Below are 23604 nucleotides of genomic sequence, written 5' to 3' on the forward strand. Positions count from 1 at the left end.
TCAAATATTTAGGAATCAACTTAAACAAGGAGGTAAAAGACTTGCACAATGCAAGCTACACAACATTGATGAAATAAAGTAAAGAAGACTTGAATAAGTGCAAACACAACCCACATTCGTAGAGGGGAAGATGTAGATTATTACGACGTCAGTACTACCCGAAGTGATCAACAGATTCTGTGCAATCCACATCAAAATCCCAAATACGACTTTTGGAAAAATAGAAAAACCTTTCCTGGAATTCATATGGAATCTCAAGGGCCCCCCAGAAGCCAAAACAATCTTCAAAAGGAAGAACAAAGCTGGAGGACTCACACTTCCTGATTTTAAAACTTACTAGAAAACTATACTATGGTAATCAAAATCACTGAGGGACTGGCACCAAGGCAGACATACAGATCAACAGAATAAAAAGCCCAGACATAAACTTGCTCATATACTAGTCAAATGATTTTTTGACAAGAGCGTTGAAACCACTCAGTTGTGAAACAGTCTTTTCGACAAACGGGTGTTGGGAAAACTGGATACTCGCATGCAAAGAGAGCGAAGAGCCTTACATAACACCACATTGAAAGATTAGCTCAGAATAGATCAAATACCTAAACACAAGAGTTAAAACTACAAAACGCTTAAAAGAAAACAAAGTGCAGAAGCTTCATGACATTAGATTTGGCCCTGATTTCTTGGATACAAAGGTACAGACAACCAAAGAAAAAATAGCAGATCTGAACTTCACGAAAACTTGAACAAACTGTGTATCAAAAGACACTATCGACAGAGTAGAAAGGCAGCCCACGGAACTGGAGAAAATATTTGTGAGTCACGTATCCGATAAGGGATGGCGATCCAGAATATACAGATAACTCCTAAAACTCAACAACAACAAAAACAACCTGATTAAAAAATGGGCAAAGGACTTGAGTGAACATTTCCCCAAAGAAGACAAGTAAGCCAATAAGTGCATGGAAAGATGCCCGGTGTCGCGAACCATTAGGAAAACTGAGATCAAAACTTGAAGATACCACATCACACCCATTATGCTGGCTACTGTCGAAACAATAGAAAACAGCAAGTGTTGGCAAGGGTGTGGAGAAAACTTCCAGCACTTTCAGCAGGCGGTGGGAGACGGCCCTCGGTGCCACTGCCGTGAAGGCGGTAGGGCGGCTCCACAATCAAACACAGAGTGACTGTGGCGCCCTTCGCTCAGCTGGCTTTTAGGGAACAAAAACTCCCGGGCTATGAGTAAGACGAGCACATCGTATTTTACATGCCCAGCTGTGTCAGAAAATAGGACGTTAGTGCATCATCGAATTAAAGAAATTAAATGAATGTATATATTATGAACAAGTCACTGCATACAGCACTTACGGGGAGCAGGCAGAATTCTCTCTTTAGACCATAACTTCTTAAAAGATTTTAGTCTTTCATTAAAAGTCAGCAATAGGAGAGCTGGAAGATTCTGAAATTGAAATAGGTCTCCAATTTTTAAAAAAAAAATTTTTTTTTAGTGTTTATTTATTTTTGAGAGACAGGGAGAGACAGCATGAGCAGGGGAGGGGCAGAGAGAGAGGGAGACACAGAATAAAGCAGGCTCCAGGCTCTGAGCTGTCAGCACACAGCCCGATGCAGGGCTCGAACTCATGGACCGCGAGATCATGACCTGAGCCGAAGTCGGAGGCTCAACTGACTGAGCCACCCAGGTGCCCCAATAGGTCTCCAATTTTTAAAACTCATACTCCCTTATACTCTGAAAAATTGAGAACCTCAGAAAGCCTTTATTTACGTGTAAGTATTGATATCTGCTATAACAGAAACAAAAACCTTGGGGCGCTTGGGTGGCTCAGTCGGTTAAGCGTCTGACTTCGGCTCAGGTCATGATCTCATGGTCTGTGGGTTCGAGCCCGGTGTCGGGCTCTGTGCTGACAGCTCAGCCTGGAGCCTGCTTCTGATAATGGGTCTCCCTCTCACTCTGTCTCTCTGTCTCTCTCTCAAAAATAAACAAACATTAAAACATTTTTTAAAAAGAAACAAAAACCATTAAAAATGTATATTTTTCCATTTTAAAATAATATTAATAATCCCACAGAAAACACACATACACAATTTATGAAAAAATAACTATTTTCCAAAACAAAAAAAAAATGTACTGGGAAGAGGTCCGTTGTTTTATATTTTATAAATCTTCTTAAAGTCTTAACTGAGAAGGCTGGCTTCTCTAAGCTGCCTCTGCATTTAATTTTTTGTGACCTGTTATTCTGGTGGAACCAAATGAAGAAAATCTGACCTCACAAACATACGTAGTTGGAGAAAGGAGGAGTATTTTTAAAGGCTTTTCACAGCTGTACGTATTCTTTGAAATGAAACCAAGCTTTGGCAAGGAGTAGTTTCCTACAGATTGGCTGCAAGGTGGATTTGGACCGTTCTGACCTTTTTACTTGGTTGGTGCAGTGGATGCTGTGAATTTTCACCCAGAGGCCCCGGAGCAACGAGGAACTAACTCATCCCCGCTCCGAACGGCGCCGGCGCAGGACCCGGTTCCTCTAGGGGGACTGCCTCGAGTGGGGACAGCCAGCTCAGTCCAAGTCATGCCCATCCAGGGGGCAGACTCTCCGGAGCCTTAGCCAACTGTGGGGGTGGACCCAGGCCCAGACCTGAGCCCACTCAGGCCACCCAACTTTAGGATTACACAGAGGGCTGGCTCAACTCTGTGGACAACTTACCCGGACACCCTGTTCAACTCCTCTGCCAGACCCTTCCTTTTTTCTTTTCTTAACGTTTATTTATTTTTGAGAGAGAGAGAGAGAGAGAGAGAGAGCATGAGCAGGGGAGGGGCAGAGAGAGAGGGAGACACAGAATCCGAAGCAGGCTCCAGGCTCCGAGCTGTGGGCACAGAGCCCGACGTGGGGCTCGAACCCACAAACCAGAGGCTTAAACGACGGCCCCGGTCCTTCCTTGCTTTTCCATTTCCATCTCGTTCCCCATCCTCTCCTCTGCAGGTGTTGATCCCCTGAAAATTCTGACAAACCTCCTCCACGCTAAAGTCCGCTTCAGAGTCGGGTTTCCCAGGAAACCCACCTTGTGACAAGAAGTCTAGAAATGTCTCAGGGCTTGAGGTGACAGGGGAGCGCTCCGTGGGTGCAGACCGGCCAGTTTTTCAAAATTATTTCAATACTCAGTATGAGCAGAGTTGTGTTCGTGAGGTGAGTCACAGACCTACCTACAGTCCACAGATCCAGTCACCTCCTTACTGGTCCCTTCTGTCCAAATCGCCTCCCTTCCTAATCTATCCATCTTAAATTCCAGATCATAACCCTTCCCTCACCTACACTCTTTCTTCTACGTTTGTGTGGCAAAACCACAACCCAATTACATTCCACTTTTTGTCGACCTGGCGGCTGGACACATGCAACTGAACTTGGTTGGGAGAAAGCCCCAAATCACGCGGACTGCTAATCAATTTCAGTTGATCAATTCCAGTCCCCGAGGGGGGAGGGGCGCGTCCATGCTGCCAAACCATCATCGCACAGATATGGCGCATTCATGGCCCTGCCTGGCCACTCCCCACCTTCCGCTCTGTTCTCAAACGTCCCATGCCTCCTTCCCCCCATCTCACCATTTTAAGTTGAACACTTGGAAGGTGTCTAGGAAAACGGAACATTCTCCAGCACCGTACCATCCCCTTGTGTCGCCCAGGTTAAAAACAAAACAAACAAAAACAAAACAAACGAAACAAAAGCATCCCACTCCAGTTACCACTGCCTTTCTCCTCTCCTTTACGATAAACCTTAAGACCCGGGCATATGCCTCACCTCCACGTCCTGTCTTCCACGCTCTCCTAAACCCAGCCCAATCCACGCCGCCACCAAAACTAGACTTAGCAAAATCCCTGCTACCCGCCACAGAGCTGGAGTGCTCGGTTCTTCATCCTCCGCTCATCGGGTTCACAAGCAGCATCTGACGCAACCGTTCGGTCTATGCTACAGGTTTTCTGCCCTTGGCACCCAGGACACCGCGCTCCCTCGGTTATCTTAGCTCACGGGCCACTCCCTTTCTGTTCTTGGATACAATGGTACATGTACATTGGTACAAGTACCAATTGGTACAAGTACAATGGTACCTGTACAATGGTACAATGGTACATGTTGGTTCCTTTTCCCCAAAATATTATGTTCAAGTGCTACCAGGCCGAGTGCTTACAGACCATCTATACTTAACTCCCTTGGTGATCTCACCCAGTCTCGTGGCTCTAAATGCCATTTATACGCTCGTGATTCCCCAATTTATATCTTCAGTTCTAACCACACTTGGAACGTCAGACGTCAGGCCTACCTGACTCCAGGTATGTCTAAGAAACACCTCACGCTCCCTATGTCCAGAACTGAACTCCTGATGCCTAGCTTCCCCTCCACCCCAATGTGCTCTTTTCATATTCCTCCCGTCTTCAAACTTCTATTTCTGAAATAAAGACTAAAGAGATGCTTTCAAGTTAAAAATTGGTGTTAAAATAGGTTCAACACATCTGTTGTTATGAAGTAATTACATGTCTATTAAGGCATGAATTACTTATATGTGGACATTCAAACAGAGAAATGGGAATCTTCAACGTCAGTGTAAGTCATCCTTATAAATTACTGTCCTGCTTTAATTTTTTTAATTCCCTCACAGAAGAAACTGCATCGCTCTTGGGCAAAGCTATTTAACCTATATTAAATGAATGGATCTATCCCAGGACTCAAATCTCATTTGACAGTTTAGCATCACACAATCTCAACTGGATCAGTCAAATCGGGAGGAGAATATAAAATTTCCACACTGGCTTTATAGGTTAATAGGTTGAAATAAAAAAAAAAAAAAAAGCATGTGCTTTCTCTAAACAGATCAGCATTTCCAAAATTAGTAAATACACATTTCCAAAATTTGGTTGTATTAGAACATCTACAAAAATTAGAATGTGAAGAATCTGACTGCGGAGTTGTATTTATTAAGAAAGTAGGAAAGAATAAATATGTTTTTAAATGACAATAAATACAAAAGATAACATACTTCAACTTTTCACGTAACACTATTGGGGCGTCAGAACCCCAGCTTGACCATATAGCATTTAATTAGAACTGATTGACCAGCATGTAGTAAACCCATGAGAGAATGAATGGAAGAGTAGATAAGAAACACACTGAGTGTAGGGGTGCCTGGGTGGCTCAGTCGGTTAAGCGTCCGACTTCGCCTCAGGTCATGGTCTCACAGTTCGTGAGTTTGAGCCCCGCGTCGGGCTGTGTGCTGACAACTCAGGGACTAGAGCCTGCTTCGGATTCTGTGTCTCCCTCTCTCTCTGCCCCTCCCCTGCTCATGCTCTATCTCTCTCTGTCTCAAAAAGAAATAAAAACATTAAAAAAAATTAAAAAAAAAATACACTGAGTGTATAAACTGAGAGTCAACCAATCAATTAAGCTACACACTCTGAAGACAGCGTGACCAGTTTTAATTAAAGCCCACTTTAATAACAGCCTAGCCTCTTTGTGTCTGGAAACTGAGTCTAGCTATGCATTATTATCAAGAAATAAGAGTATAATCACACTGTGATTATGATAATATTGAAATTAAGTATAATTCTTGCAACTCTAGACATTTTCCAGAAATAATTTTTAGAGTTAATAATATCCCTCCTAATTTTTTTAAAAAAACATACTTCCATTAACACCACAGACACATAAGTGCGATCAAATTAACAATTTCCAACTAAGTTTACTATCCCAAAAAGCATGAAAGCACAGTGAGAATTCAAGGTGAATATGTGATCATTCTAATGTTCTAACAGTCCAGAAAAGCAGCAGAATTGCAGCAAATTGCCTGAATACTGTAATTTTAATTATATTTACTGACTACGATTACCTATAACCATACTTTCTTAGTCTAAACCCCGGTGCCAAAAGTAGAATATAAAACTCCTGAACAGATTCACATTAATGACTGCTTAATTTTGAGTTACATTATTCTCACAGATCTACCCACATCAAAAAGCTCTTTCTTTCCTATCTTTATTGATCAAAGAACCTTCTAGTGCCATCATAGAAAACAGCCGCACTTGATGGCAGTAGTTTTGATGACAATGTAAAATCACTTAGCAGTCTGACACCGCTTCACATGGTAAAAACGCAAGGACAAATGATAAGCAACTTTTACATTTCCAGCGTAATTTTCCATCAGTGGAAAAGAATGAGGCTAATATGAGAGCTTCTTGGGCTTTGAAATAAGTCACAGGCTTCTTTGCTATCATTTATCAAAATAAAATCATTAAGGAAAAACTCTAAACATTGAAAAAGGCATTTAAAATAATAAATATGTTTCACTTTGAATTACATACAGAAGTATTCCCTTTACCATCCTGGAGAGCAACAAGGCCATAGTAGGATAAAGGACCAATCTTTAGGCAATGGACCATGGGTACAAATGACTCATTTTCTGTGTTAAACAATATATGAATTACTCTAAAGTCTCCAGTTTCCAATTAATATTTTTTTAAAAACTATAGTTTTCACATGATGAGCTAACAAGCTTCTGTCACAATTTTACCGTTAATCACAATTGATCTCATTATAGACATTAGAGTACTTTTGAAGTATTCATTCACTCAATCTTTCATTCATTCAATAAGTATTTAATACACCCCCATTATATCCAACACTGCATAAGATATTATAAGCTGGGCCAATATTTGGAGAGTTCTGCCACCAAATGCTTCCTCTGTATAATTTAGAGACTAGTAAAGAAAGTACATTTTTATGAAAGGTAAGCTATGTAGGAGAAGTATGAAATGGATGGCCTTCTCCAGATATTTAAACACATACTGTGACAAGTCTTAAATGGACTCAGATCCCTATCCCTACCCTCAGACCAAAACAGAAGACAAGACTGGTCAACACAGAAAAATATTCCAGTAAAAACAATTATGACCAAGAATTTCCCGTGAAATCTCTCATTCTAAGGAATTATTTAAAATAGCATTGGGGCGCCTGGGTGGCTCAGTCGGTTAAGCGTCGGACTTTGGCTCAGGTCTTGATCTCACGGTCCGTGAGTTCGAGCCCCGCGTCGGGCTCTGTGCTGACAGCTCGGAGCCTGGAGCCTCCTCCGTTTCTGTGTCTCCCCCTCTCTCTGCCCCTCCCCCGCCCATGCTCTGTCTCTTTCTGTCTCAAAAATAAATAAAAACATTAAAAAAAATAGCATTAAAAGTATTCACAATCCCCCCCCAAACTGGAAATAACTAAATGGGCTTTAGCAGACGGATGGACGAGCAAACTGGGGTACGTCCACACCACAGAACACTGCCTAGGGCTTTGTGAGTAATTAGTATGCGTCAGGGGCTGATCCCTACATTTGCCCTGTGAAGGAAGTTTTACCTCATTTTATCTTTTATTTTTATTGAGATATAATTGACAAACATTATATTAGCTTCAGATGTACATGTATACAAATGATGATTCACTCTTTGTATATTGCAAAAGGATCACCTCAGTAAGTCTAGTTAATATCCGTCAACATACGTAGTTAGAATTTCTTTAACCTCGTTTTAGAAATGAGGCAACAGTAGTTTTAGTACAGAAATTAAATGAGGTCATTCAGCTAAATATTAAGTGACAAACCCCAGACTTAAACTCAGAACTGTCTGATCCCAAAGCCGTTTGCTGAATGCCGTTTGCTGAAACGCCATTTGCTGAATGCTATGACGTGGCTGGAAAATACTGTCTTCTAAAAAAATCACAGCTTGATTCCAATCCACAAATTACGAGAGGAGAGCAAATTAATGAGAATAAATACAGGACACAAACTAAAAGGACAAAAATGAGTAGCTGGGCTCCAATGAAGAAAACTCTTTTCTCATTGGAAAAAAAAAAAAAATTAGAGACAGTATCTAACAAATGTCTGCGATTTATCAGGAAGCCATAATTTCCCCGGGTGCTGCGGAAATCCACAGAACAGAACACTTTTTTACGTTGATATCAGTGTCATTTACGAACTAGAAGAGGCAGCAGGTATTTCTTCCTTTGAAAGATGGAACAATCCAGCCTCTGCTTCAACGAAGGCATTCAAGAACGTAACGATGAAAACTAGAGCTTCAGATACAGTACGGGCTGCCCACGACGAAAACCAGACTGATGGGCTTACGGTTTGGGACGAATGAGCTCTCCAGCGCTTGTTACGGCATCTGTTGCAAAGTTACTACCACCTGCAGTTCTGGCCCAAGGAGTTGTAACTACAGAAGTGAATCAAATCTGTATATTCACACTAAGTAAGACGATAAAAAAAATTTCTAAAATAAAACAGTACTTTCATACGTGCTTACTCTATTGAAGGCTGTAGTAAAACTCAAGAGGGTATGGGCAAAATTATTTTAGGTGACTAAAACAAAATTCAGACATCATTAAAGCCTCATTAAAGCCAAGACGTAAAATAAGTTCAAGCAATCTGAAACTGGGAAGGAACTACGGGAATTAAAATTCGTGGCACTGAAGACCTCACCCTGTTTAAGCAGACAAATGTGAGAACCTCTGCTCCGGGAAGGCTAATCCCTGAGAACCCCCAGAGGAGTCTGGGGGCGGGGGTGCGACTTCATGGCCAAGGAGAGGGCCCAGCCCTGGGCGGGTCAGGCCCCTGCCCTGCCTCGTCCGGCCTCCGTCCAGCCTCCCCTCTGCTTCCCGCTGTTCATGTGAACGGCTCTCCACCTGCTTCACAAAAACTGCCTTTGGTTTCAAGTTAAAGGTATTCCTGGATGTGAGAGTTAAATGGAAAACAGGGAAAGAAGAACTCTGCCCTCGGCTTTCTTTTAACCTGTGAAACCGATGGGTTTCTAAGAATTCCTGGGGTTCCTTTGCTGCAGCTGTGAGCGTTGTTAAAAATATTTCTTTCCTTCAAGTTGGGGGTAGAAATTCTGTGACACGACTTTTTCCTTTTTTTTCTTTTTAATACTCTCACCACCGGCTGGTTAGGTGAGGGAAAAAATGTCTAAGTACTATCTTACAGAAACCTTTTTCTAAACGCTCCTTTGCGTCTTTTCATTTGGGGCTCTGGAGTACTGCAAGGTGCTGGAAAACGGAAAGGTCTGGGGAGCCTATCTCACAAAATCAAAACGTGGACAGGAATTCAGAGGTCTTCACGCTGCCTCTGCTCCCCTCCAGTCTTATCAACTAAGCCACATGAGCACCGTGCTGCCTTTTCAGTTATGAAAGTCTATTCAGAACGGAAATCCTGAGGCGCCCCCGAACCCGTATCAGGGCTGAATGAGGACCTCTGTCCACTTCTTTCTGCAAAGTAACTAAATTACCTCCTCCTTCAAATATACATTTCTTTTGTTTGTTTCTCATTGGAGGTGAACAATAGTTTGAAGCATATTCTATCAAAAAATCTCAATAGACTACTCATTGTCTGAATTTTTTTTTTCTTGAGAGAGAGAGAGAGAGAGCAGGCATGTGTGCAAGCAGGGGAGGGGCGGAGAGAGAGACTCTTAAGGACTTACCCTTCTTTTTTAATGTTTATCTGGGGGGGGGGTGGAGAGAGAGGGAGGGAGGGAGGGAGGGAGGGAGAGAGAGAGAGAGAGAGAGAGAGAGAGAGAGAGAGAGACAGAACCCGAAGCAGGCTCCAGGCTCTGAGCTGTCATCAGAGAGCCCGACGCAGGGCTCGAACCCACGAACCGTGAGATCATGACCTGAGCCGAAGTCGGACGCTTAACTGAATGAGCCACCCAGGCGCCCCGCGAAAGAGAGAGTCTTAAGCAGGTTCCACGCTCAGCACAGAACCTGGCGTGGGACACGATCCCACAACCTGGGAACAGGATCTGAGCTGAAATCAAGAATCAGACACTTAACTGAATGAGCCACCCAGGTACCCCTGATCTGAAAATTTTTTATGACTTTCAAGATGTAAGTCACGCGATCAACTTAAATACCCCCTTTGCTTTTGAAAAGACTCCCAATTCTATCACCCAGAACCCTAGATGGTCATTTCATAGAGCACAGACGTAGTGGAACGCACATGAAATCAGCAGCAGGAGGTGAGTCTGCTCGCAGGACTTCACGCACAATGCTGGAACCAAGTTCTAAGGTGCCTGTCGATCAGACAGAGCACCTAGGAAAGCGAAGCCCACAGATTTCTGAGCTCAAGCACTAAAAGCCCCTGATTCTCTGGGCCCAGACCCGGTCAGCAGCTTACAGTAGAACAAGACATGTGTATTATGTAATTTCACCCTTAGGTAATATTACCCCTAGGTAAGCAGTCAGTCAGTCACTGGACTCGTTCACTCAATGACGCTTACTGAGTGGGTGACGGATGAAGAAGAACGTCATGAGGACACATCCTGAGCCCAGGAGCCTGCTGATCACAGTGCAAGGGGACAAGAGCTCAGCAAAGTCATCACCCGAGGGCAGGCCCAAACCCTCTCAGGCTCTAAGATGCGCCCCAGTATTGGGTTTGTGTGGTTGTTTATAAAATTTACAAAAGTCAGGCATTTTTGGCTCTGACCTGCCTCTGTCACATGTGGGGCATGTTGAGAGGGACCGGGCAGGTGGAGCATTTATAGGACCCAGCCAAAGGGAAATTGATCTGGGGGCGTATTTAATTTGGATTTAGTGGGATGTGTTTGAGTGGCTTAGTCACTTCCATGACGGTTAAACTATTACTTACCCTCCCAGGAATACCCCTAACATGTCCCGTGACACCAGACTAGGGCAGGGACACCGGATATCAGTGACAAACTGGTTAACATGTGTTGTCAATCCGAGGAAAACGAGAAAAACTGGAAAACCCCTAAAATATTATAGCTTACAGATGAAAAAAGTTTGAGGCAGATTTCCCCAAATTTGGTAACAATCCTAAAATATTTACACAGCTTTATCAATAATGAGTTGTAAAGTTAAAAGAAAATTTTCCAAATTAGCAAAACAAATTTTATCGTATTTTTCTCAATCGTGCTAGCAGAAGATTATTTTTCCATCCTCTCTATGTGAAATGAATATACAAAAGTGTCATTGGGAGAGTCCAAGAGTGTGCAGCAAAAAAAAATAGTATAAGGTTATGTGACGGAATAAATTAATACAGCTTTGTATTAATTTTATGGATTTGTGTGATGTTTGTGATATGTTCCAACTTTAAAAAATTCTTAATTTATGGTATTTCTTTTCTCAAACCAAAGAAATATTCACATTTATGCCAAATTTTCTTATATATATATATATATATATATATATATATATATATATATATACGTATGTATATAACATATATATGTATGTATATATGTATATACATATATATTATATATACATGTATATATATATTTTATATGTATATACATGTATATAGGTATTTTACATACATATATTTACTTATTTTGAGACAGAAAGAGGTGGGGGGGCAGAGGGGTAGAGAAAGAGGGACAGAGAGAGAATCCTAAGCAGGCTCCTCACTGTCAGCATAGAACCTGATGTGGGGCTTAAGACCCATGAACCATGAGATCATGATCTGAGCCGAAATCAAGAGTCGGACACATAACTCACTGAGCTTCCCAGGTAACGCAAAAGAGACCTTCTTAAAGAAAATTTGGTATATGGGGCACCTGGGTGGCTCAGTCAGTTAAGCGTCCAACTCTCGATTTTGGCTCGGGTCATGATCTCACAGTTCATGAAGTTGAGCCCCACGCTGGGCTCTGTGCTGACAGCACGGAGCCTGCTTAGGATTCTCTCTCTCTCTGCCCTTCCCTGTTCATGCTCTCTCCCCTTCAAAATATATAAATATTAAAAAAAAAAAGAAGGTCTCTCCCACTCTCCAGCCTCATAAAACACGAATCTACTCCCCATGTACAGAATCACCCAAGCTACGAAAGCCAGCCAGTGGTGACGCAGGCAGCAGGTGGGCGCATCTAAGTCAATCTGGGAATACCCCCTAAAGACTCCCAAGAAGATGGGATACTTGAATTAAAGTTTAATGAAAAATATTTTCATTGTGTAAAATATGCATAAAATTACCATTTGATCCATTTTATAGTTCGGCGGTATTTAATGTTTCACAGTATTGTGCAATCTCTGAGCTTTTTCGTCTCGTCAAAATGAAAGTCTGTGCCCATTAACCACTCACTCGCCATCCCCTCCCCTCCCAGCCCCTGGCACCCACCATTCTACTTCTGTCTCCAAGAATCTGACTAGTCAAGACACCTCATGTAAGTGGAACATACAATATTTGTCCTTTTGTAACTGGTCTATTTCATTTAGCATAATTTCCTCAAGGTTCGTCCGTGTGGAAGCATGCGTCAGAATTTCCTTCCTTTCTAAGGCTGAATAATGTTCCGCCATGTGCGTATATCACACGTGGCATCCATCCACGCCTCAGTGGACACCCGGGTTATTTACACCATTTGACCATTGCAAATAATACGACTCTGCTCACAGATGTATAACTATCTCTTCCGGCCCCTGCTTTCACTTCTTTTGCACATGCACCCGGAAGGGGGACTGCTGGATCGTATGGCGAGCTTAGTTTTAATTTTCTGAGAAACCACCCCCGTTACTCACAGCAATTGCTTCCTTTTACATTCCTACCAGCGGCGCATGAGGGTTTCAATCGCTCCACGGTCTCGCCAACACCTGCTACTTTCTGGGTTGTGCTCAATGTTACTATGGCCATCCCAATGGGTGTGAGGTGGTATCTCACTGTGGTTTTGATTTGCATTTCCCTGATGATGAGTGATGTTGAACACCTTTTCATGTACCAACCCGGCAATCTGTGTATCTTCTTAAAGAAGTATCTATCCAAGTCCTTTGTTCTTTTTTAAATCTGGGGTTTTCTTGTTAAGTTGTATGAGTTCTTTAGATGGCCTTACCAGATGCATGCTTTATAGATATTTTCTCTTATTTCATGGGTTGCCTTTTCACTCTGCCGACTGTCTCCTGAGATGCATACACTGAATGTGAAGGACAAGTGTGGATAATCAAAACAAGGGAGGGGCGCCTGGGTGGCTCAGTTGGTTAAGCGTCTGACTTCAGGTCAGGTTATGATCTCACGGTTCGTGAGTTCGAGCCCCGAGTCTCGGGCTCTGTGGTGACAGCTCGGAGCCTGGAGCCTGCTTCCCATTCTGCGTCTCCTCCTCTCTCTCTGCCCCTCCCCCACTCGTGCTCGCTCTCCCTCTCTCTCAAAAATAAGTAAACATCAAAAAAAAAAATAAAAAAGTAAAACCAGGGAGGGGGGAAAGGGCATCGATGTCAGTTGGGCTAGTATGGGAGCATGAAACAAAATCCTGTGTTGGCATTCTGTGTAGATTAAACGCAGGGTGCATGTGAAGAAAGAGAAACAAATGTAGACGGGAAGAATGGCCATGAAAAGTCAGCTTCCGAATTGCCTTGAATGGACTTTGAACTCTATCCCCAAAGTTCTGCACCAATGTAGGATTTTAGCCGTGGCAGCAATATGGGAAAACAGCAAGGGCAAACGCAGGAGTTTACATTTTCAAGCAACCACTTTAACATCAGTACAGAGGACAGATTTTAGAAAGGTTCTTTTGCAAAGACCCCATGTACATCTCAGCCAGGCAGGCTCCTCACACTGGCTCGAACAGCCACCCCTTCCCACCGTCCCCGCTCTGCGAAAGCTCCCTGCTCCCTGCCATGACCACAGTGCGTCTTCCACTGCAGCCACTTGCTCTGTCAGTCGTCTTTGGAAAAACCCATCTGATAAAAGCAATGCAACAAAGACGTTACAATCCAGGAACGACTTGACATGTAAAACCTCTCAGATGTACAAGCAGTTTAAAAAGTGACTGGCTGGGTAAGGAAATGTCTTCTATCAGTGGTGAGCCCCCTTTTATGCGGACAGCTAAAACAAAAACGTGCGTAAACCGATATAAAGTCTTCATTTTACTGCCAAATGAAAAACAAATCGGTAATCTGACCATAGAAATACTTCCTCATGAGAAAATGGACTACTTGGCAGGCATCGAAATATCAGTATCTCGGCATATTTGAAAAGTAGCCAGAGGAAGGTGCCTCTTTACCTCTTTGCCTTGAAATTAGATCATGAAACACGCAGCAGATTCTGTTGCCTTACCAATAACCATTTCTTCTTCCTCACCAAAGGTGCCACGAGGTGCTAAAATGTCTTCCTTCTGAGGGTTGATGGAGCGGCGGTGGGTGGGGGACGGGCTAAACGGGTGACGGGCATTGAGGAGGGTACTTGTTGGCACGAGCACCGGGTGCTGTATGTAAGCGATGAATCACTGGGTTTTCCTCCTGAAGCCATTATTCCCCTATACGTTCACTAACTTGGATTTCAATAAAATTAAAAAAAAAAAAAAAATAGACGATGGGACAAAAAATCAAATCAAATCAAATCAAATCAAATCAATCAATCAACTGTTTTTCTTCCAGTCGCCCTGTGCTCAAGGAAGGAGTCATCTTCCCACCCTGGTCGAGGGAATGTAGGTTGGGAGGCCAGTTCTATGAACTCTGTTTTCCTGGTGACGGACTGACCGATGGTGCAAATCAGGCAGGTGGAGTACATAGACAGGTCCCCCCCGCCCCCCACTTTCCATACCTGCTACCGTCTGCACACCGCGGAATGTTACGGCATAATGTTGCGAGCAAATACCCCGTATGGCAACGTAAACGGTCAAAGCGACTCTGCGTGATTCCGGAAGCACCGGAAGGTCAGCGCCAGGTAACCAAATACAGAGCCTGTGTTCCATTCCTGTGACGCTTCACCTACACGTCTCAAATAAGGAAGCTGGGAGGCAGTAGGCAAAGGACATCCTCCTGGCAGACACTAGGCCAGACCAGGCAAGAAAAAAAGCTGTCGCCGTACCCCACGTCCCCCCCCAGACGGCCTCACTAATCAAAGATGACATCACTCTTCCCTACTGAACATGGCTACAGCCTCAGAGTCCTTACTAATCTCCCTCCACCTAATGGCAGTCACCAGGTAGCTGTCTAATTATTGCCTATTTGCTATCCCGCACCTTGCTAACATTTGCCGGATACAGAGAGCCCGGAGACTCAGGGTTATACGACCGTCACATTGGAATAACCTCTTTAGGGTAGCATTTGCCCTGCAAGTTGTCTCCACATCCTCGTGCGAGGCCCCTGAGTGGGACTCTGCCAATAGGGAATCCACCAGACCTTTCAGAGCCAATCTCTAGAGCTGGTGTCATTACCCTGAAGTCAGGCTCGCGTTGTGCCACGTGTTGACCTAAGCAAGGGGAAACAGTGTCATGGCTAAGGGTCCAGCCTCTAGGGGCGCCTGGGTGGCTCGGTCAGTCTGACTTCGGTTCAGGTCATGATCTCAGGGTTGGGGAGTTGGAGCCAACTGACAGTGCAGAGCCTGCTTGGGATTCTCTCCCTCCCTCCCTCCCTCCCTCCCTCCCTCCCTCCCTCCCTCCCTCCTCCCTCTCTCTCTCTCCTCCTCCTCCTCCTCCACCAACTCATGCTTTTTTGTTTCTCTCTCAGAATAAATAAATAAACTTAAAAAAAAAAAAAAAAGAGTACAGCCTCTAGGGTAAAAACACCGTGTTCGTATCCCAAATCTGATGCTTCACCACCTTATTTCATTTGCCTCATCTTTAAAATGGGGATGATGATAATATCCTTCTCGTAACACTTTGTTAAGGGTTACCTGAGTTAACAGAAGTAATGCATTTAGAATCGTGGTTGACAAACAGGTGCAATGTATTTGCTATTATATTTTGAAAATTTAATCTTTACACAAATTTACAACTCGACTAAGATCTTTCGTTTCTTTTTTTAAACTATTTGAGTAAGTTAATACACTTTTTTAATCCGTAGGCACATCTCCTCTACCTGCTCCTTCCTGTTAACTTTTTTGGTTGTTTTCTTAATAGCATAAAAATACAACTTTAAACTTTTCTTTTTATAAAAAGTATGGGGAGTTTCTGCAATCTCATGGGCTTTGCTACACTGACTCATTATCTCTTCTCTAAATGTTTACTACTCAGGAATTAAATCCATTTCATAATGCTGTAATTTTATTAGTAATCCCCAGTTTTACTGAAACTCTGCATGTCCATATATAACTTATGTGTATCCCTTCATTCAATAAATATTTAGAGCAAGAATCCTACATAACAGAATACTGTTCTAGGCAATGGACTGCAGTTCTTAAATTTAGCAAAAATAATTTAAATACATGCTGCATGTAACACTTTTAAATGTGTATGGGCAAAGTATAATAAGCCTTTTTAATGTGAAAACAATATTATAAGAAAAAAATAGGGCCGCTTAGGTGGCTCAGTCGGTTGAGTCTCCATCTGACTTCGGCTCAGGTCATGATCTCGCAGTCCGTGGGTTTGAGCCCCGCGTCGGGCTCTGTGCTGACAGCTCAGAGCCTGGAGCCCATCTCAGATTCTGTGTCTGCCTCTCCCTTTCTGCCCCTCCCCCACTCTCACTCTGTCGCTCTCTGTCTCTCTCTCTACAAAATAAACAAAAAAAATTTTTAAAAAGAAAAAATATTTTGCATCCAAAGCCACTTCTCTAACTTCCTCTTTAGAGCATCACACACAAAAAAGAACTGAAGTTACAAATCTTAGAGATTACCAGTGTTTAACACATTCCACCTTAAATTTTAGAATTTCATATGAAAAATTTATAGACAGTTCTAATAGGACTTATTCTAGACCTTCATTTTCTGAGCCCCACCACAAAATGATGTACGAAACACTGAATAGGCACTACAGTATGAGGATAATCAAGAACCAAACTGAAATCTAAGTGCTTCCACTGACATTTAGAAGAATATTTTAATTTTTTTGACGTTTATTTATCTCTGAGAGGGAGAGAGAGAGACACAGCACAAGCAGGGGAGGGGCAGAAAGAGAGGGAGACACAGAATACGAAGCAGGCTCCAGGCTCCGAGCTGTCAGCACAGAGCCCCACGCGGGGCTCGAACCCAGGAACCGCGAGATCATGACCTGAGCTGAAGTCAGATGCTTAACCCACTGAGCCACTCAGGCGCCCCTAAAAGAATATTTTAAGGCTGTGAGTGAGAAGTAGTATTAAGTCCATCTCAAATAATTCTCATGCATATGTAATTATGAAAATATGGTTGTTTACAAGTGTTTTAAATCTCTAAGTGAAAAACATCATATAAATTCCAAAACAAGTAGTTTTGACTACGATTGACCTAAGGAGATTCAAATTTTAAAACCCTTAGCCTGAGATCAACTCCTCAAACAGCCCGAGAATTAATGGCTCCTTATTGATTGCAAGCGTTTGGTGTTTACAATTAGTCAAAGACAAAGCATTCCTTTCATCATTTTTATCACTTCCTGTTCCACTGTTTTGGAAGTGTGAGAACTGTCCTTATTTTGTTGTGTCTCTGCACAGTGTTCTGGGCTTTATGAGTCATTCTTAATAACGTTTCACGATTTACACAGATTGGAGAGAGGAGGGCTTTCCCTCCTCCCGAATCTGCTCCACACCATGTGCACTTTCCTCCAAATACATTCGGCTTTTTTCCATTTAGGTTTCAACCTGTGCCAAAACCAAAGGGAGCGTTCGTTTACTCCGCTTGAAAATGTCAAAGTTGTACGGGTTCAACAAAAAGTTTGCGGCAGAACTTTACTCCCTGATGTTTCACAAACATAGGCATGCACAGTTTTTGCTTCCGTTTCAAAAGATTGAGCAACGGCATTACGAGATCTGTAAGTTACTGATACTGACGTGACCAGCGCGTGGGTGGGAACAACTGGCCGGAGATTGAAACTTCGCTGCACTGACTTTTTTCATACTGAACAAGGCACCATAGAGGGTAAAAATCCGTTCAAAATCTATCTTATCAAATCTCCTTCAATCCTTTACATAACCTCGTGTTGCCCCTCAGATAAACTCCAAAGCCTTTAAACACAACCTCAAAGGTCCTGCACAACTGGTCTCTGCTCACGTCTGTGTCCAGCTCCTTCGTGATGCTGCACGGGGCTCTCCCCCCGGCCCCGGGCAGTGCTCCCCACTCATGCTCCCTCTCTTCCAACCAGCAAACTCATCCTGCAGACCTCAAACTCTACTGTCCCACAGAACCCTGTCCTAGCTGCAACACAGTAAGAGCTCGTTGCATTAACTCATTATACGCCAACCTTCCTTTTTAAGCACTTTCTCCCTAAATTTTGTCCAGTCTTATGGCAATATGATCGACCTACCACACACTGTAGAAGTTAGGGTGTACAGAGTAATTATCTGACTTCATTGATCAGGAAATGATGATTACAGTGAGTTCAGTTAACATCTATCATCCATACAGACACAAAAAGTGTCCTCTTCCTTGTGAGGAGAACTTTTAGGACCCACTCTCATAACACCTTTCTTCTGCATCATACCTCGGTGTTAGCTACAGTCATCACGTTGTGCACCTTACGTCCCTGGCACATATTTATAATTGGACGTTTGTGCTTTGGACCACCTTCCTCCAGTCCCCCCTCAAACCACCCCAAACTCCGGTAAACACAAATCTGATCCCTTTTAGTGTTTTTTTTTAATCCCACATAAAAGTAAGACCATACAGTATTTAGCTCTGACGGACTTTACGCAGCACAATGTCCTCAGAGTTGATCCATGCAGCTGCAAGCGGTAGGACTTCTTCCCTTGTCACAGCCGAGTGATACTCCATTGTGCACAGAGACCACCACTGTTTTATCCTTTCATCTGTTGGTGGACACTTCAATTGTACCCATCTCTTGGCTACTGTAAATAAGGCTGCAGTGTACATAAGGACAAAGATAGTTCTTCTACACTGGTGTGTTCGCTTCCTTCAGACATATTCTCAGCAGTGGAACTGCTGGTTCGTAGGGTGGTTCTATTTTTAATCTTTTAGGACCCTCCAGACTGTTTTCCACAGAGGCGGTACCCATTGACATTCCACCAGCGACGCGTGAGGGCCCCCTTTCCTCTCCATCCTCACCAGCATTTGTTAGGTCATCGTTGTAAATTTCATTAAGTCTTTAGCGCAGCGAACATGCGGTATTGTATTCGTTTCAGGTGTACCATGTAGTGAGTTGACAATTGTGTGTGTTACTCACGGCTCGTCCTAAGTGTGCTCTTTAATCCCCATCGCCTAGTTCACCCATCCCTCCACCCACCTCCCTTCCGGTAAGCGTCAGCTCGTTCTCCGGAGTTGGTTTCTCTTTTCTTCCCTGTGTTTCTCACAGGCCACATAGGAGTGAGAGCATATGGCATTCGTCTTCTACTAAATGGCTTACTTCACTTAGGATTACACTCTTCAAGTGCATCCTTATCACCGTAAATGGCAAGATTTCATCCTTCTTTATGGCTGAATAAAATCCCATTGTACACACACACTCCTTTATCCATTCACCTATCAATGGACATTTGGTTCACTTCCATAGTGGACTCTGTTTTTGGATTCCTCGGGTAAATACCCAGCAGTGTGATTACTGGATTGTACAGTTGCTCTATTTTTAATTTTTTGAGTAACCTCCAAACCGTTTCCCACAAGGGCTGTACCGGTTTGCATCCCCAAAGCTAGTGCAGGAGGGTTCCTTTTTCTTCACATCTTTGCCAACATTTGCTGTCTCTCGTGTCGTCGGTTTTAGCCATTCTGATAGGTGTGAGGTGACATCTTATTGTTTTTTTTAAATTTATATTTCCCTGATCATGAGGGATGGAGCATCTTTCCATGTATCTGTTGGCCATCTGGATGTCTTCTTTAGAAAAACGTCTATTCATGTCTTCTGCCTTTAATTGATTATTTGTTTTGAGGGTGTTGAGCTGTGCATGTTATATATTTTGGATATACACACCTTATTGGTTATGTCATTTGCAGTATCTTCTCCCATTCAAATAGGTTGCCTTTTAGTTTTGCTGACTGTTCCCTTTGCTCTGCAGAAATTTTATTTTGACGTAATGCCAGTAGTTTAATTTCGCTTTCATTTCCCCTGCCTCAGGGGACTTACCTAGAAAACCGTTGCCACAGCCTATGTCAGACCTTACTGCCTGTGCTCTCTTACAGGATTTTTACAGCTTCGGGTCTCACATTTAAGTCTTCAATCCATTTTTACTTTATTCTTTGTGTACGCATAAGAAAGTGGTCCCGTTTATTTCTTTTGCACGTAGCCGTCCAGTTGTCCCAACGCCCTTTGTTGAAGAGACTGTCTGTTTCTCACTGGATATTCTTCCCTACATTATCAAAGAGTAACTGACCATATAGTTGTGGGTTCATTTCGGGGCTCTGTTCTGTTCTATGGATCTGTATGTCTATTTCTGTGCTAGTGCCATACTGTTTAGATTACTACAGCTTTGTAATACAACTTGATGTCTGGATCAGTGATGCCTCCAGCTCTGCTTTCCTTTTTCAAGATTGATTTGGCAATTTGGGTTTGGTTTTTTTTTTTTTTTTTTTTGGTGTGTGTGTGGTTCCATATGAATTTTAGGATGTTTTTTGTTGTTGTTCTAGTTTTGTGAAAAACGCTGTTAGTATTTTGACAGGGATGATTAGATCTGTAGATGGCTTTGGGTGGGACAGACATCTTAACAATATTTGTTCTTCTAATCCATGAGCATGGAATGTCTTTCCATTTCTTTGTGTGTTCATCAATTTCTTTCATCGGTGTTTTATCAGAGGATAGGTCTCTCACCTCCTTGGTTAGGTTTATTCCTAGGTGTCTAGGATTCTTAAAACAATTGTAGATTCTTAATCCTACAATTGTAGGATTCTTAAAACGATTCTTAAAACAATTGTAAATAGGATTTCTTTCCTGATTTCTTTTTCTGCGGCTTCAATATTTGTGTGTCAAAATGGAACAGATTTCTGCACGTTGATTCTGTATCCTGCAACTTTACTGAATTCCTTGATCAGCTCGAGCAGATCTTCTGTGGAGTCTTTCACGGTATCTGTAAATGGGAAAAGTTTTGCTTCTTCCTTGCTAATTTGGATGCCTTGTATTCCTTCTTCTTCTCTGACTAGGACTTCAAGTATGAGGCTGGATAAAATGGTGAGAGTCCATCTTCGTCTTGGTCCTGACCTTAGAGGAAACAGTTTTTCACCCCTGAGAAGGGTAGCTGTGAGTTTTTTATATATGACCTTTATCATGTTGAGGTGTGTTCCCTCTAAACCTACCTTCTTGAGAGCTTTTATCACGAATGGATGTTGTACTTTGTCAAATGCTTCTTCTGCATCTACTGAAATGTCCCCATGGTTTTTTTGTCCGTTCTCTTACCGATGTGATGCAGGACAATGACTGATTCTATTGCATCCCACTTGATTGTGGCAAATGATTTTTTTTTAATGTATTGTTGGATTTGGTTTGCTAATATTTTGTTGAGGATTTTTGAGTTTTGCATTTATGCTCATCAGAGATTTGGCCTTTAGTTCTCTTCTGTCATGTCTCTATCTGCCTTTGGTATCAGGGTAATTAACGTAGGCCTCGTCAAATGAATTTGGAAATTTTCCCTTCTCTTCCATTTTTTGGAATAGTTTGAGAAGAACAGGTATTAACTCTTCTTTAAATGTCTGGTAGAATTCACCATCTGGTCCTGAACTTTTCTTCCTTGGGAGTTTTTTGTTTTTGTTTTTGTTTTTTATTAGAGATTACATTTTATCGCTGGAAATTGGTCTGTTCGAAATTTTTATTTAAATATTTTATGGAGAAAGAGAGAGTGAGAGCAAGCACAGGGGAGGGGCAGAGAGTGAGGGAAAGAGAGAATCCCAAACAGAGGCTCAAACTCACGAACCATGAGATCATGACCTGAGCTGATATCAAGAGTCGGATGTTAACCGACTGGGCCACCCAGTCGCCCCATTCTGCTCAAATTTTCTATTTCTTCCTAGTTCAAGTTTGGAAGGTTGTATGTTTCTAGAAATTTATCCATTTTTTTCTATGTTTTCCAATTTGCTGGCATATAATTTTTTATAATATTCTCTTATAATCCTTTATATGTCTGTGGGGTCAGTTATTTTTCCTCTTCCATTTCTGATTTTGCTTTTTGAGCCCTCTCTCTCTCTTTTCTTTGATGAGTCTGGCTAAAGGTTCATCAATCTTGTTGATCTTTTCAAAGAACCAGCTCCTGATTTCACTGATCTGTTCTATTGTGAGTTTTTTTGTTTTTGTTTTTTTTTTAATTTCGATTTTGTATATTTCTGCTCTAATCTCTATTATTTCCTTCCTTCTACTGGTTTGGGGGTTTGTTAGTTCCCTTTCTAGCTCCTTTAGGTGTGAGGGTAGATTGATTATCTGATATTTTTCTTGCTTCTTGAGGTAGGCCTGTACTGCTATAAACTTCCCTCTTAGAACCACTTTTGTTGCATCCCAAAGATTTTGGACCTGTCTCTTCTCTTTTTTGATGCCAGCCATTCTAGCAAGAGCTGATACCTTACTGTTGTTTTGATTTCCATTTCCCTAGTTGGTGATGTTGAACATCTTTTCATGTACCTGTTGGCCATTCCTATATATTCTTTGGAAAAATGTCTACTTGGGTCCCTCGCCCAGTTTTAATTGGATTATTTGTTTCATGTTTTGTTTTTGTTTTTGTTTTTTCTTTTGCTGTTGACGTACATGAGTTCCTTATATATTCTGGATATTAACCTCTTATCACACAGATGGTTTTACCATTCATAGGTTGTCTTTTCACTGGTGAGTTTTCCTTTTGATGTGCAAAGGCTTTTTAGTTTGATGTAGTCCCACTTATTTATGTTTGCTTTTGTTGCTGTGCTTTAGGTGTCCTATCCAAATATTATTGCCAAGACCCATGTCAAGGAGCTTTTTTCCTATGTTTTCTAGAAGTTTTATGGTTTCAGGTCTTACATTTAAATCTCTGACCTATTTTGAGTTAATTGTCATGAATGGTGTAAGACAGAGGTCAAGTTTCATTTCTTCCCATGTGAATGTCCGATTTTCCCAGCACCATTTAACGAACAGACTGTCCTTTCTCCATTGAGTATAACTGACTCTACTGTGAAATATTAGTTGACCTCATATACTTATTCATTTCTGAGCTTTATTCTGTTCCACTGGCCTATTTTTTTTTTATGCCAGTATCATACTGTTTTGCTTAATATATCCTGAAATCAGAAAGTGTAATTCCTCCTGCTTCATTCTTCCTTCTCAGGAATGTTTTGGCTATTCAGTCTTTTGTAGTTTCATATAAATTTTAGGTTTGTTTCTTCTACTTCTGTGAAGACATGCCATTGGAATCTTGATAGGAACTGCGCTGAATCTACAGATGGCTTTTGGTAGTATTGACATTTTAACAGTATTAATTCTTCCAACTTACACATACAGGATAATCTCCATTTACTTGTGCCTTCTTCAATTTCTTTCGTCAGTTGTCTTGTAATTTTCAGACCAGAGCTTTCACCTCCTGGAGCAAATGTATTCCTAAGTGTTTTATTATTTTTGATATTACTATAAATGACATCACTTCCTTTTTTAGATAATTTGTTGTTTGTGTATAGAAACAGTACTGATTTTTCTATATTAATTTTGTGTCCTGCAACTTAATTGAATTCATTGATAAGACCTAATAATAATTTTTTGGTGGAGGTCTTCAGGACCTTCCGTATATAAAATCCTGCCATCTGCAAATAGAGACATTTTACTTCTTCCTTTCCAAT

General features: G+C 42.0%; 1 protein-coding gene and 1 long non-coding RNA gene across 5 annotated transcripts in view; one reads left to right on the top strand and one right to left on the bottom strand.

Annotated features, from left to right (window-relative positions):
- PDE10A (phosphodiesterase 10A) overlaps window positions 1-23604 on the bottom strand; it is a 369960-nt gene that overhangs the window by 143184 nt on the left and 203172 nt on the right. The gene's annotated exons all lie outside the window — the stretch shown is intronic.
- Window positions 14638-17815, top strand: LOC122238814. Its single transcript, XR_006218005.1, has 2 exons — window positions 14638-14952; window positions 17509-17815. It is a non-coding gene; the product is annotated as an uncharacterized LOC122238814 (long non-coding RNA).

Source organism: Panthera tigris, chromosome B2, assembly GCF_018350195.1.
Source record: "Panthera tigris isolate Pti1 chromosome B2, P.tigris_Pti1_mat1.1, whole genome shotgun sequence".
Lineage (NCBI taxonomy): Eukaryota > Metazoa > Chordata > Mammalia > Carnivora > Felidae > Panthera > Panthera tigris.